Source organism: Aythya ferina, assembly GCF_964211825.1.
Source record: "Aythya ferina genome assembly, chromosome: 2".
Lineage (NCBI taxonomy): Eukaryota > Metazoa > Chordata > Aves > Anseriformes > Anatidae > Aythya > Aythya ferina.
In genome coordinates this window covers 112,800,131-112,816,722 of record NC_140297.1, presented here as the reverse complement: position 1 = coordinate 112,816,722, position 16,592 = coordinate 112,800,131, and the positions used below count along the sequence as shown (strand labels likewise).

Here is a 16,592-nt window from a genome sequence, read left to right as displayed (position 1 = left end):
GATTTCCAAGAAAAAAGTGTTTCCTCTTTCTCTTCAAGCTTTTTTTTTTTTTTTCTTTTTTTTTTTTTTCTTTTTTTTTTTTTTCTTTTACTAGAAACAAATGAATGGATAAAAAAGTATAATTCTGAGAAGAATGCCTACTAAGTAATGCATGATGAATAGCAATGTAATTTAAAAAAATATTTTTGAGCTCTCCTCTCTTAACATGTTAGGCAATACAGAGGTAACCGTACTCTCGGCATGTCAGTTCTTTACTTTAAAAAACTGTTTCTTTTACTTTCTGATAAAGAGAAAATTATCCTAGTAAATATTATAGTGTCTTTTTTCTTTTTCTTTGAATGTTTTTGTTCTCGGTGTTGAAAATATCAGTAAGGTGTGTGTGTGTATATATATATATGCACATGTACATATATATGTTTGTGTATATATATATATGTACACGTATATAGGTTTGTGGTAATGCTAGGTTCAAATATGGTATCCAACAAGAACTATATTTCATTTAAAAGAAACTGAAATTATAAGCGTACTACATATATGGTAAGAAAATGTCTCATTGTACTACTAAACACCATGGAGTTGACACTATAAAAAAAATGACACTTATCAATTACAAAGATATTTCCATATCTTTGTAATATTATTTATATTAGTTAAATATTATTTATATTAGTTAAATAATAGCAATCTATTATTTATCCTATTGTAGTGAATTTGTCTTGAGTAGGATGAAAAAAAAATATTCCTATGGAGAGAAGTCTTGCATATTTCATCAGTTTAAACACAGTTTGCCTTCAAACTCCCTGGTGTAAGCCTGGCTCCATTAAAAATAACCAGAACACTCTCATGAACCTCAGTAATAAATGTTATTTACATGTGCAAGCATTCACATACACTTGGTATTAATCACACAGTTATAGAAAGACAATCCTGACCAAAGATCTTACAAAATGAGATGATTAAAATTCTTTTGGACACATTAACTATAAATAATAAACAGTACGGTAGAAATATCAACAGCACATTAATGAAATATTGTTATTGTAGTTGGTAGTTCTGTCATTTTGGATAAGTAGGCCTGTATCAGGTGTCTAAATATGAACATGACAGGCTGCCTTGATGTTTGTACATCACTTTAAATTACAGGTTCTGTCTCCTGCTGGCAGGAGCTGCAAAAGCTACCTGCAAAAGCTATCTGCAAAAACTACCTGCAAAAGCCACGATATGTGCAGAAACAGTGTGAGATGAGGACCAGCTTTCATGTACAGGTCACAATCCTTTTCTTATATGCTGTACTCACCTACCCTAGTAGGAAGATTTTTGTTTTCTTTCTAAAAATGTTTGCAACATTTTGTATAAAACTATGTCCTGATAAAACAAGTAGTAGCTGTGACTTTTAAGTAATCAGACTCGCTAAGAGCTTCATTATAGCAAACAACAATGTTCTACCTTAAGTCATTTTGACAATGCATTTTCTGTGCTGCCCACAGACTTGGAGCATTCAAAGCTGGGACAATATCCATCACTAAGAAAACTCCAGAAGCAGCCAAACAGGTGTGTACTTCTCTCAGAAAAGGCCTTTTTAGATAGAGGACCTTTTGTACACTAGTTCTATCCTCAGCCCCTTTCAGGGGCCACACCTGAGAGAGAAAGTGAATTATCAATGACATTTTTTTAAAGAATCAGTGGTTTAACACTAATTTCTAATCAGATCCTACAGAAAGGAACAGCTCGCATGGCAGCTGTACTTTTCCCAGGGTTAATTACCTTTCACTGCTCTCTACTAATGAGTCAGCTGTTCCTGTCATCACACAACTACACTGTGTTCATCTGTAGCTTTAGCTGTGGACAAACACAGTAGCTAGAGCCCTGTTTACATATTGGTGAGGTTTGTTGTGCAGAGAATTTGCAAAGCAGTTTAAAAAAAATTACTTAAAACTCCTTACATTTCCATACCTTTTTTCATGAAAACAACTGTACTTCTCAGGCCAACACTGTGTTCTCATGACTACTGAATTAATCAACAAAACTAGAAATCAAAGAACATGAAAACTAATAAAAATTCATTTTTGTAATATTATATAATAGTTTATATGAGGAAGATTAGATCTGCACATGTATCTAGCTAGTCTTACCTGATATTTGGGTAAGAATGTTTATTTATAACTTGTTGGTCTATGGACTGGAAAAAAAAATCATTATAAAATATTGTTTTAACCAATAAAACAGATAATAGTGCAAAAAAATAATGGTCGTAAGGAAAGAGTTTATATTATTATGTCAAAATCTAATGAATCAATGATTTAAGGTTTTCAGTAAACTCCTGTTATTTTTATTTTTATTTTTTTTTACATAATACTAGAAGGTAATTCAGTATCAAATAAATAAAACAATTTTCTAGCTGTGGTGAACAGGATATATACTTCATAGCTTTGTAGGATCAAGGGTGATCTTTGTACGTCACTTTTATATGTCTTCTTTACGCATTGTATAAAACTCAGGAGATGTTTAGAAAAGCTAACTTTAATAATTGAGATGGGATACACATCTAGATTTCTTTTATTGTCAAAGAAGTAAGGAGACACAGACCTCTCCACCACAGCAGTGAACACCTCCAGCTAGTCGCTAAAGTTATTCTAGCTTTCTTGCTATGAACGGAAGCTGTGAAGACTATGGCTAAAACAAAGCACTGTGTCAGACCTTGCAAAGCTCAAGTCCTGTTTGGCTCATCAATTGGAAATGTTTGCTTTTCACATAGCTGAGGCAGGACTCTAAACTGGAAGTGTCTTCAAAACATGATTCTATCCTAAAATTATCTATACAGTGGTTGCCCTCATCTGAGCAGATTTCCCTTGGGTAAGATCTGTAGGTGTTAGCAGAGGAAGTTAATTTTCACAATACATTAGAAGAACTTAATGCAGTACAAGGTATATGAGTATGAGCTCAACTACTTGCAGTTGTATCTGTAACAGTCCTAATAATACCTTATTAGAAGCTGAATTCCTTGCTAGCTGTCACATAAGACAACTGTAACTTTTGTAACTTGCAAATATAAGGTAGGACTATGATCTTCTGAATATGATGATTCAGGAAGAAAAATAAGCTTTTCAGGTCCAGTTTAACCTTGCAGAGTTGGCATCTCAAAATATGATAAATTTGCTTTTGAAAATACCAAGGCAAAAGACCCATACGAATCCAAGGGACCACTAGAAAAGTCATCTGGGAAACGAATAATGCACTTTCCTTTGAATCACCCCTTTCTCCCAGTTGTCTTAGGCTGTGCAGGCTGTATTGACAAACTTGGACACTGAGAAATGAGAAAATGTGACCTATGTGGTTATGGTCTTTTAAAAGGTATGCATTTATTTATTGCTTCATTAGAAACAACTCTCTTGCTTGGTTTTGGAATTTTACGTGAAAGTGAGTTTCCTAGAGCTACATTAACTGAGCTTAATGATTCACAGAAACCTCTGAACATCTGGGTTGGGCCAGAGAAAACTGTTATTAGGTAATGCTCATTTTGTCTTAGATTATTCCACTACTCATCAGATTATTCCCTTTCCAAACACAATATATCTTCATCCACAGACAGGAAAACTAGGAACCAGTGTCTCCAGTTAGGGAATGGGAAAACCTAAACTTTTGGACTGAGTTTCACCTTTTCCTGAGATGTAATCTGCCTAACAGACTCCGTCAGTAGCAGGGCTTACTAGCTCTCTATTAGAAGTAAACTTTTTGCTGTACACTGAAGCAACTGAGATGTTAGAAGACAGCTTCTCTAAAGAGGCTGTTGGGTTAATGGTAGAGTTACTGTGGAGATATCTCTTGGAGGCTCAGGAGGGAGGAGACATGCCAAATATTTCTCTGAAAATTTTAAGGGCAAAAATCTCCACATTTTCTGTATTGTTTCCACATAAAACCTGACTTATTTATTTTTAAAATATCACCAAAATAGCCATGTGCCCACTAACTTTAAAGATAGGGGTTATCATGCAACTCAAAATAAATATCAGAAACCCCACAAACAAATGGGGAAGCAGGCTGTATGACCTGAAGAGTGTATGCTGAGCTTCCTTTCTGAAGACTGATGTTTTTTGATCATAAGCAACTTACACCTGCAATATTACAGTATTATTCTCTGTGGTCATAAAATAGTAGCAATTATTTTTCATACTAATAACAATAAAATTAAATGATATAATTAATGTTGTTACTATAACATGGGACCCTATAGCTATTTACTCCCTCATGCTATTAAAAAACAGTTAGGGATATTTAAGAAGATACTTTTTTATCATGGCCACTAAAATGTTGACTGTGGGGAAGAAAACTTTAACAGTGCATGGGAGTAGGGTAAATTTTTCAGGATAAATGTTAAATCAGTCTAGTGGGTTATGTTGCTAAACTGGTGTCAATTTATACCATACAGAACTTTGTATGTCCGTAATTTTGGGCACAATTTTCATTGATGTCGAGTCTCATCTACAGAAATGCTAATGAAGGTACACATATACTAACCCTTCATAAAGCTCATTGTTACAAAATTAGATCAAGCTCAACTCAATCTTATGGAAAGTTGTACTACTCTGCCTATCCTCTCTTCAGGGAAATAGTGTAAAAAGGCAAAGGACTGACCTAGTTGTGATTCCTTGGTTCAAGTGTCATCCTGTGCCTGCCATGGTATGGCTTAGGAAAGCGTATAGTCATATGCTTTCCCTCAAGGTTCTGTATGGATCCGCAATGTTGTGACCATCCACTATGTAAGTGGCTTACCATGGTTTACCAGACTGGCACCCAGTTCTGATTCTTGAATGTGTTCTTAGTTGCTTACACTTAAAACTTACACTTAGGCACTTTGCCTTTATCTGAAGGAATTTTGGACTGATTGGAAGAGAATCTGTACCTAGAACTTTAAAGAGACAAAATATTTTTAAAAATCCTCACACTTCTATGCTTAAGCTATGGGTATGATATATAATCCTCCAGAAATCAAAATTTGTATCCTCAAATTTCTTCAAACACAAACAAAAAATTGACACCTATGCAATGTATGCACGGGGAGTGAACTTTTGAAATGAAAGCTTCCTTGCAGTTTTGACAGCAAGAGAAACATCAAATCACTATAATCACCCACAGAGACAGTGCAAAAATATCATGTAATCTTATCTAATAATGATCTTCTATTATCTCAAAGTTTGGGAAACAGGGTCTTGAAATTCTGTGAAAAGAGAAAAATCACAGAGGCACCCCTAAACATGCCTACAGATCCCAAGCAGTGACCAACAGGAGAAAGAAAATCTGGAACTGAGAGAGTTTGTAAGTGTTTCAATGCTGTCATTAAAAAATCCAACTGTAGACAGATTTTAATGCAGAAATTTCTATTATATTCTGACATGGATACATATTTTTAAAATCTCTACAACTCATTTATTATTTTTAGGAATTAGTTTTGGGAAAATAAGATCTCTGAAAAGAAAAATTACATAGATAGGGAATTGGTCTTTTCATTTTTATAAATGTCATCTTTCAGGAGCAAAATTTGGTTCTCTGAGCTGCACAGCCATATTCAACTTTGCTATTCTACTGTCCATTTGTATCTGAACACACACCAAATTTCATCAATGCTGTGTATATACAAGAGGAAATTTTGGTATAAGGCTTATTACCCCTATTGTTGTCTCATGTGAAATCAGTAGAAATACCAAGTTTCTCTGAAGACTAGATATAGGAAGAAATCAAGTTTAGTTTGTAGGCTGGACAGAAATGGTGGGATATCCCTCCCTAACTTTACATGTCTGAAATGTAAATGTAGTCATTTCTGAAACAATGACTACTGGCTTCCCATAGTCTCTAGGTAGCATGCAGGCAATCTATAGACATTTCTACAGCTATGTAGATGTGAGATACATCTTACTTATTTTATACATATACTTCAGGGTGAGATGAATTGCATACAAGAAATTTTCTCTAAAGGGAATCTGGTTGACTGCCTCATGTCTAGACTCTTACACTGTTCAAAATGACATTTCACTGAAGGATTCCTAACCAAGAAAACTATGTCAACTGCAGAGCAGCATCTTACAGCTTATGTAACTTGATGCTATGCTGTTCTGAGATGTAATTTAAAATAGAGGTGAAAAAAAGCAAAAGAAATAAAGTAGGGAGCCATCCTCCAGGAATGAAGGCAAAGCCAGTCCTTGCAGTAAAGAACTGGCAAAGAAAATGAAGCTGACAAATAAATAAAATAGAGAATAGGTAATGTAAAACAGAGAAAAAGGAGAGTCGGGCACAGCTTTGATATGAGCAGCATGGGTTCAGCATGACAGGAGGATCCAGTGTCAAGAGGGAGAGAAAGGAAAAGGTCAGCATGATACGGAAGCTATTTCTTTAGATATATAAAAATGAGTACAATCAAGTTTTAAGCATAGCAGAAAGAAACTGAACTCTAAGACTGGTATGGGTGGAAATATAATATTTTTAATGTTTGTATTTGACAATATTTTATGAAAGAATAACAGTTTTCCTGATAAGCAAGGGCTTCACATGGATTGGTGCCTGGTAAATGGGAAGTGTCTTTCAGCTTGAAATATTATCATTTGATAGTAAATATGACTTAAGTCTAAGTTTGTTATTTAATCTAATCTGTTTCTTGGTGTACTATGAACTACTGTATACTTGAGAATTTTGACAGTACCAGTGACAGTGACTTTGCATTTAGTTATCTCTTTTTAACCATCCATAACACCACATGTCCTGTTCTCTTTGGTGTCTTCTCTTCAGTGCCAAGTTCTGAACCACAAAATTAATGAACTTAAAATCCAAATTCTTTCTAGCAACTCTTGCTTGCCTTTGGAAGCCAACAACAAGAGCCAGATTTTCAAAAATGAAAGTGCTATTGTGCCTACATTTCCTACAAACGTGCCCCTTTTTTCAGAAAGTAAGGTAAACGTTTAGGCAAGGAATTATTAACACCATCATTTGCTTAAGCTGAATGCCAAGAAGGGCTTTTTCAACAAGCACTTAGTGAAATCTTGGTTAAAACAAAACAAAATGAAACAAAACAAAACAGGTTTTATGTGTTGGGGTTTATAAACTTATTTATTTATTTTGTGTATTTACTCCAAGGAAGCCACATCTTGTAAGTAAAATTCACCATATCAAAACAAAAGACTGGCAGCTTAAGTAAGTATACGAACAGGGGGAAGGGAGACTTATTTCCTGAGTTTCAACAGATGTCATACTTAATTGGTTGTGAAATAAACCAGAGCTACTCTCGGCCTGTTTCCCTAGTTTCAGCTGTGAAGACACTTTCAAACATGTGCATTTCCCTCCTGCTTGTCATAATGAGGGTGTGGGGTGAGAATCAAACCTCCAAAAGGACTAAAGCAGCATGCATGCTATATACAGGCCTTCAGATACACTAATTAAACAGAAGTGAGAGTTACATATTTTGTTCCTATGAGGTACACATATCTACAGCATTAAGACAATTCTGTTGACAGATGATTGTCTTTGCCTTCTGCTAATATCAGGAAGTCATTGGACTATCCCATTCTGATGCAACCTTTCCCATCTTCACGTATTCAAAACATCAACAATATTCAGCAACTTGGTGGAAAGCAATATATATGTGTATATATATATATATTTATTATGACAGAGAGAGCATTTCCTGAGTATTTTTTTCCCTTGTGGATGTTTTCTGCTAGAAGAAGGAAAGCAAAACCACAGGTGATACAAGGAAAAAAATAAAATTCAAGTATTAAATAGTTAGTTTGGTTAAACATGGAGAAGTACATGAGAAAATGGAGAACGAATTCTCCTATGCAAAAAGACCAACTATTTGTAACTGTGGCTGACCATGAGCTAATGGTAGGCTCATACAAATACAAAAATACAAGTATAAAATAGTGTTAGCCACTTTTTTATGCCTTGTTGTATGTGTAGCCCTCAAAATTAAAAAGGCTCTTTTGAGCTTCATGGGAAAAGCTAAATATGCAATAGGTGTCTTTTAATGAAAATTAGTGACCAAGTACAAAAAAAAGGAGATGGGGGGAGAGAGAGAGAAAGAGAGAGAAAGAGAGAGAATATCATATAGAAATGTAGTGGGAAATGCTTAAAAAGAGAAATTAAGGCCAAGGTCAGATATGTTTAATTCACCTGTGACAAACAAACTGAACAATATTTGTTCTTTTAGTTTAGACTTGGAACCCAGATCCCAGGAGTACTAGGAGAGAGCTTTAATCCCTAGAAAAAATTCAAATTCCCAAAGTGCATGATGGAAACCAGTATAATCCTTCCTGAAGTCAGAAATAAAATAGAAAAGACTTTATTTGCTATTAAAACAAGAGCAGTTATCAAAATCTGTATTCTTTTAATGTTTTGCAGGTCTGACTTTCAGCAGATGACCTCTCTTGTTTGTCCCTACATGTTTTCCAAAATATAAAAGTGAAATAGAGTCCCAAGGGCACTGTACTTGAAAGGTTATGAGAGTTAGAGAATTTTAACCATGCCTGCCAAATCAGCAGATGGCTTGTGATTATAATTATATGCATCAATAAAACGAATAATCTTTACAAAATTTGAATTTCTACTAAAGTAAGGGATTTAGTAAGCAGATGCAACAGAATGCATTTTCTTTAACCCTTTTTGTAGACAGCACTGTTTCTCACAAAAATTATGGGAAGGGCTACCCATAAAGTGGCTTGACCATTCACTTCAACCTTAAATACATTTGCTTCTTTTGACAAAGTGTCAATGTTATTTAGCGTGATTTATGTGTTCAGTTGCACTTTGTTCACTAAATGTCTGATGCTTATATATAGGATGATTCCCATTAGACCTGTACTTTAAAATGGTGTTTAATTTTATAAAATGTTACAGATACAATGAAAATGTCATGTGCACTCACTCGTCATTTGTATCACTATGGTAGTTCTTATTATTTAGGATTTGGTGACTTTCCATAGCTTGTATGGAGATTGATTTAAGCACGTTGTTAGTGAGAAAAATATTTTTTTCCTAATTGTGTGAAATGTATTAAATGTGTTGTTTTTATGTTTTGTTTTGTTTTTCAAGAAAATTATTTAAGAGAAAATAACATAAAAATCACAGCCTTAGATTCCAGTTGCTACTGTTCTTATTTTGAAACTTACTTTTGTAATAAGATCTTACTTCTTGTAATAATTTTGAGTCTTATTTTGTGTCAAACTTCTGCGTGAAATAGGAGAAAATCAAACACTATAAAAAAAAAAATAAATAAATAAACAAAAGCCACTCTAAGACTATTTCTGGTCTGTATCATAAAAAAGCTGCTCGAAGACATAATATTTGGAAATATCCTATACTATTCTGACATAGAAAGGAAGAAAAGATTTGAAAACAGTCCTAGGTACATTTTCAAAAAAAAGTCTTTTGGGGTAGTGTAGCTGCCTACCTATGGTATTTTAAACCTTATTTCGTTCAACTGCTAAATGCTAAACTTTATTTGAAGAACTGTTTTTTTTTTTTTTTAAAGTACCATAGTATCTCTGATGTGAAGAGTGCAAAACATTATTTTGATGCTCATTAAAAAGTGTATTTTTACTTCAGAAATGACAGAGCTATTACTCTGTATCATGTAAATCCTTCTTAGCATAAGGATTATTGACCTGATCGTCCATAACAGTGTCTTTGGAGCCATTACTACTTTGTTGTGCCAATCCAGCTGCTGTACATGTGCCCTAAGTGTTGGGGGGAGCAATTAAGGTATCAAATTTTCTGCTGAGTTTTAAGGAACTGACCTCTTAACTCCTACTATCACCTGAAGAAACACATTCAAGAAATTGGGTTCTCCAATCCTCATATGCAATTACATTTTGGAAAACTTCTAAAGCTTTATAATTATTATTATTATTTTCCTAAAGACTTATGGAGCAGAGTTCAAATACATGTCTTTAAATGAAAAGTAAGTTCCTTAATGGAGTGAAAAGTTCATGTACGATGCCAAACTTGAAAAACAAGCTAGCAAATGTTACCCAAATCTATTAAGCAAATCAATAATCCCGTCATCTTCAAAACACTTATGCACCTGCTTTACTATATTGAAATGAGCCCTCGATCTCACCTAATTGGAATCATTCGCATGTACAAACGCTCTTGTAAGTGTACACATACCCAGCAAGGTAAGCCTAGTTTCCATTATAAGGTAACTTTTGCAGTTAGGCTGTCACCTTTTGTGAACTAGAAATCTCCAATTTAGAAAGGCCAAAGTTGTTAGTATTATTAAAAGACTTCCATGAATATAGCTGAGAGCAATTCTCCTCTAAAGAGATTTTATGTTAGTACTAAAAGAAGGTAAGAGGGAGACAATCTTTTTAATCACTAATTAAACAGTATCTTTAGTCTGAAGTGATTCAAGATGATTAAAATTCAGAAGCACCAATTCTGCTTATGCAGTTTTTAATAAGCTACAACTATGTGCACATAAACTACAAGAAGTGACCTGATTCCAGTTATATATGCATAGTTCCAAAATTAATCAGTTTAAGTAACAGACAGATTTTATTCTAGACTCTCCAAATATATATGGATGTATTAGAATATAAAGTTTGTTCTGCGTATTATTTACTATTTTGGAGTGACAGAGACAGGCCTTTGGGAGGACAATTTGTCACTGACCTTTGATACACTTACTTATCAGGGATATCAGATATTTTGGGATTACTAGTTTGAAAAACTATAAGTGCACAAAAAAAAAAAAAAAAAGGATTAGAATTATTAAAATCAACTGTGTAATACCATGAAGTTTTTCAGATCCATATGCACAGCTGACACAGGTCTCCTGGAACTGAACACAACGATATGTGAAAAGGCCTCATATCAGATCGCAAGGTCCAAAAGGAATATATTGAAATGTTTTTTTCTAAAAATTTGGTGTGTTACATAGTTTTTTGTGAGACCAGATGAACATTAATTATCATAAATTAAGATTTCTTTGCCTTTTCTCTTGGTTGTACCAAGAAAATACCAGACAAGGGAAAATTAATGAACCTATGAAAAACTACTGAAACTTACTGTGTGTCCACCTGTCAGATTAGAATAGCTTTATTAATTTTGTAGCACTGTTGCATGTGCATTAGCCCTATGAAATCACTCTCTACTTTTACTAGGATAAAAGATAGCTGAACTTGTTTATTATCATAGACAATGCTGAAATATTAGATATGCCTTACTCTCTTTCACATAGGTATACAAAAATCATGATGGTTGTGTGATAGGGATCTGTTCATTTGTATAAACTGTAGTGATGCACCTGAACTGAAAATATCCTGAAATCATACCTGTTACAATGTGCTGAAAACTTAATATCAATTAGCAAAGTTCAAAGCAAAACTGTTTTGTAACCCTTTAGTTTGCAAAATCTCTGCTGATCTAAAAATTAGATGTGAATTATAGGATTTAGCTGAGAAAGCAAGCTTGTTTTCTGATGCCTGCATATCTCTCGTTTTCTAAGATAGCATACGGAAAACATGTATGCTATCTTGTTAGCATATCTGTAAACAGAAGCACACACCTAAAATATATATGGAAAATGAAAACAAATACATAATTTTACTGTAGTTTGTTTATTTCCTCATTAAATTTCCTAAGCTGGAAATATTGGGAAGTGTAAAAAGTAGAAATAATTGTAACTTCATATAACTTGAGTTTCAATAAATAGGGATGTTATATAGGTGTGCATAGTTTTATATATATATACGTATATTTTATATAAATATGCATAGGTGGATTCATATATATGCACACACATCTTTGGAAGGAATCACAAAGTGCATATATTAAAATATCATATTTTAATTTCTATAAATTGTGATGTTACTTCTATTTTCCATGCAATAAGAAGGATAATATGCGACATGTCAGAGTGAACTATGTGAACTGTGACTTTTGAAGAGTTTTCAACTGAACAGGTTATCTTGAGATGTCTCTACAAACATATAGTGGCAAATGTTTTCACAAATTAAATAACTCTTCCAAAATAAAACAAACAAACAAACAAGTAATTAAACAACTGTAATGCCAGCTGAACCTTTCTGAACCTTTCTTGCTTCTTTATGTGTCTGCATTTAAGAAAGTGTTCTTAAAACATTATTTTTATATGTTTTTAAGTTGTTGGGTTTTTCTTTTGGGGGTGGGGGCAGGAGGGGTGAAGCAGAGAAAGCATAACTTAATTTACACAGGCGTCTTGTAATAATATCATGTTGTTTTGAACCTAACATCCCCTGAGCTTCCAAAGTGCAAAGTAGAGAGAAATATTTTAGCAATGCAAACAAGACTTTCTGGCAACTTCCTGTTGCCATTTTTCAGCAAAATAAAGGGTCCTGAGATATTAAACTGAAACACTCTTAGAAAAGGTTTACCATTGGCAGGCACAGGCAGGCACCTGCAATTATAAGATATCAGATGAATATTTTGCTGCTGTGCAAAGAAAATAAGTAATGATTATATAAATGTTTAAGAGCAAATCTTCAACTCTCTTTAATTTCAGCTTGTGTAAAGACAACACTGAGAGATATCATAGAAAAAAATCTGTTAACAACAGACATAGAAAAAACAAACAATCAACAACAACAACAAAAAAGAAAAATCACCACCATCAAAAACAACACAACAGCCCAAATCATAGTAACAGCTTCATGTATATCTGCATAGTTCTAAAAACTCTATCGGGTATTTAGGTGGAGTAAGTAACTGGCTAGTGGACTGAAATGTGTATTCTTACTTATGACACATTTTCAGCAGATTTTACAGACTACTAAAAAGAAACTTTCTGTCTGTAAAGTTCATCAGATGTTAATGTACATCTGAGGCGATGTTTATTGTTTGGCAGTTCTTACAAAGAATATTTATTTCATTATACTATAAGTACAATATCGAGTTCACAAACATACTGTTTCACCTTACTTTCGGAATTCCAGAAACTTTTGTAAACTGGCAAAAAAAGACAGAGAGAATAGGAAACAAACAAACAAGAAACAAACCCAGCCTTGATTCCAGAGACATTTTTCTCCCCTTCATGAAGTGACAGGGAAAAAAAAATCCCTTCATTATGACCTACTTGTCCAGAAACGGACTTTCAACCCCATGGTTAGGCTAAGATTTGCTCTACTTTCTCCCTAGGGCATAATTGTCAGACTGACTTACCGTGTGCCTTTTAGCCTTTGTTCTGCCTCTCACGCTGACATCAGGGAAGCAGTGATGTAGAATAAAGCAGGGGTGGGCTAGGTTAGTCCACTGTTTGTGTCGTTGTGTGGTGTGCAGGGACACTCTGTGATACTCTAGTGAGCTGCTAAGCTTTTTTTGTAGGCTTTGTGTCATTTACTTAACGACCAATCTCATTAGCTGCCAGGGTACAATGGGCTGATGCATTTTCTATGTACATACTCTACACAGTGACCCTCAAGGTTGCCGAAGGTCTATTTAATCAGTCAAAATGCTGAATATATTTGCAGTAAATCACTAAAAAAAATACGGAACCACAGAGGTATCTCATGAGGGTTTACTCTTTCCTAGGAGTTATTTGCAGGTAATAAAGTGATAGGATATGTAGGAAAAAGCAAGGGCAAAGAAGGGAAAGGGGCACTCACTAGGTTTGCACTGGTCACCTTTAATTTAGGGAACCTTGGGGGCCCTGCATATCGCTGTGTCTCTGCTTGTTAATTTCTCTATGCAGTTCATGCTTCAGTGTAATCATGTTATCACAATTAAACCCCTTCAAATAAGAAGAGCAGTGCTAATAAAATACACAGCCTTTTGCACATTGGGGAGGGGATATATGTGTTGGGGGGATGATGTTTATTTATTAACTTCCTTACTATGGGCAACCTCAGGGCTGGCTTCTTTGCATTTCTAACCTCTCGTCAGTTACAAGGTAAAACCCTTTTAACTCTTATGAAAAATGAAATGCTGAAAAGCCCTATGAATGACGACAGCTGTCCATAAGTAACAGGGAGAGTTCTATTGTCCAACTTGTCCCTGGATAAAATGAATACTTTACAGCAGAGGCTGTTCAGCTTGGCTAAAGAGTATGGGGAGAAGGGGAGGAGGTCACTGGAGATTTCGCACACTAATTTAATCTGGGAAAAGGACAGGCACTGCATCTCACTTGAACAGACTGGCGGCAATCTGGGCTCCCACAGAACTATCTCCTTTTGCCTGTGCTCTATTTATTCCTTATCTCTGTTTACCAACCGCTAGGTCCCTTTCATTCACACCACGAGGCCGTTCTCCTACTATCAGTCAGCAGCTGACACTGTGGAAGAGCCTCAAAGGCAAAAAAAAAAAAAAAAAGGGATCAAAACTAAACCAAAGCTGTATAAACAATGCAACAGTAGAAGTAAATGCATAAATCCTAATTCTTAACCCAACCCACAGGGTGTGAACAGAATCTTTATAGTAAATCCAACAAACCCACCACAGTTAGCATGGGCTAGAGAGGAAATGGGAAAAGCCAAATATCATTCATGAAATCACCATCTCAAGCAGAAACATTGAAAATAGACATTGGGAAATTTTTAAGAGACCTTAGGATAACAGGTTCCTCAGTCCTGTGTATCCAACAGCAAGTAATGAGAGGCATACTTACCTGTGTGCCTGGTATAAGGTGAAACACGAGCCCTTACCATAGCTCATTTGGCTACCTTATGGTTCAAAGACCGCAGATAACTTTGCACTCATTGCTTGTGATTTAGCTTAAAAGAAGCACAGGCAAAAGTGTTCTGTTTTGTTTTGTTTTGTTTTTAATTTTGTATCTGGAGTTTGTGTTAGGCTCTATAACTTTATATCTAGAACTTAGAAGGCAAATTATTATTGAAGCATTTGTCCAAGTACTTTTGTCTTTAAAACCCTGAATATTTCAATAGTGTTCTTTCTCAGTCCTTAACTTACATTTTTCCCTATTACTTGTGTACAAGCTTTCAGCATTTATTGTGAAAATATCATGGGTGGAGACAGGAAGGAAAAGAAAGATGAAGTTTGTGACTCATAGAGAAAAGTAAAGGAAAGTAATAATTTCTTTGCGTTTGGCATTCTGGGTTTGGATTATTATGGTGCCATAACTGAATATGCTGATTTTCTAATTACAGTGGTACCTTTGTTTCTCTTCTTAAACTGACTTCATAGGAAAGAACTTGCAAATATTCATAGAAACACAGCAATATTGCTTCAGTGAAGCATTCCAGCTTCTTAAACCTGCATAATCTGAAAGTAGGAAGTTGGAAGAGGATCTATGCTTTCCCAAGTTTTTCAGACATAAAAGTATCAGTTAACAGCATATAGTCAATATATTGTCAACTGTTTGATCAAGATCACTATAAAAATAACAAAGAAAATGTCACTCATTATCAAAGATGATACTGGACCTAATTTCAGTTTTGATTTCCACCTATGTGCATTATGAGCAATGAAGTCTTTACTACTTGGATCCTTTTTTCCAAATGAATTAATGAATTAAATTTATCCTTTCACCAGCTGCTAGGCAGCAGATGGAACCATTTCTGAAGCCTTGTTGAATTCAATCCATAAAACTCATTTCCTAGGATTAGCAGTCCAAAGTTTCTTTTAATGTTTATATACCGCTTGGGATTTTGAATATCATGATGTTAAACTTTCAATTTAACTATTTTTTTCATTTCATATCAAACAAATATGATCGTTTGGATTTCTATAGCTTTGTAACCACACATTTCAGGTCACATAAGGACAAGAATTCATTTCAAAAGCAATCAAGTAATGCAAGATTGGGATCTGGTATTTTTTTTTTGTTTGTTTGTTTTGTTTACATTGCGACACTACCATAGAAACCATTTCTGTTATATTCAAAGATTAATTGAAAAGTTGCATTCTCTGTAACTTTGAGAAAAAAAAATACAATAAAAATTTAGTTTAAATAAGTAATTTGGTAAAATTATAGTTATCTGAGGTTGATTGTACTATTTACGGAAACATGACATGTTCCTGAAATAAGTTTTTCATGCACATCTTTTCTACTTACTAGTTAACTTCAGTATAAGATTTATCTAGTTTTGGAAATAATAAAACCTTCAAGGAAACAAACAAAAAGCACAGTAGCAAATTGTGGCACTTTTCTGTAACACTACAGTGTTTTTTTTTTTTGTTTGTTTGTTTGTTTTGTTTTGTTTTCTGTACAATAACAGGAAATATTTTTTAATCAGCTGCAGTACCATGGACAGCTCCTTTTCTTTCATTTTCAATTTTCTTACCTCTGCTACATGCCTTTGAAATAATAATTAAAAATCAGGAGACTTATCTGTGATTTCATTCACAAAGGTCACTATTTATAGATATTTGAAATAACTAAATTATAATTTAGCAAAAGTTTCTACTTATTAGAAATTGACAGAAGAAAAACAAAGTAAAAATATGCCCTCTCTCTCTTAGCTTTCAAAGACATATTATATTAAAAGACTCAAGAATAAAGCCTCATGATGTCAAAGTCTTCCTGTTATTCAACAAAGTAAATAAAACTAAAAAAAGTGATTCGTTCTTGTGTATAACAGTGATTTCCGCTAATTTGGCACAAGAAATCTATA

General features: G+C 34.2%; 1 protein-coding gene across 8 annotated transcripts in view; it reads right to left on the bottom strand.

The window, feature by feature from the left end:
• Nucleotides 1–16,592, bottom strand: part of ST18 (ST18 C2H2C-type zinc finger transcription factor) — a 182,137-nt gene that overhangs the window by 87,083 nt on the left and 78,462 nt on the right. The window contains exon 1 of one of the 8 annotated variants that reach the window (XM_084507413.1): nt 13,186–13,320. The exons of the other annotated variants lie outside the window; for them this stretch is intronic. The gene's annotated coding sequence lies outside the window, so the exon portion shown is untranslated. Of the gene's footprint in view, nt 1–13,185; nt 13,321–16,592 lie in introns of those variants that run through there. 8 annotated transcript variants of the gene reach the window in all.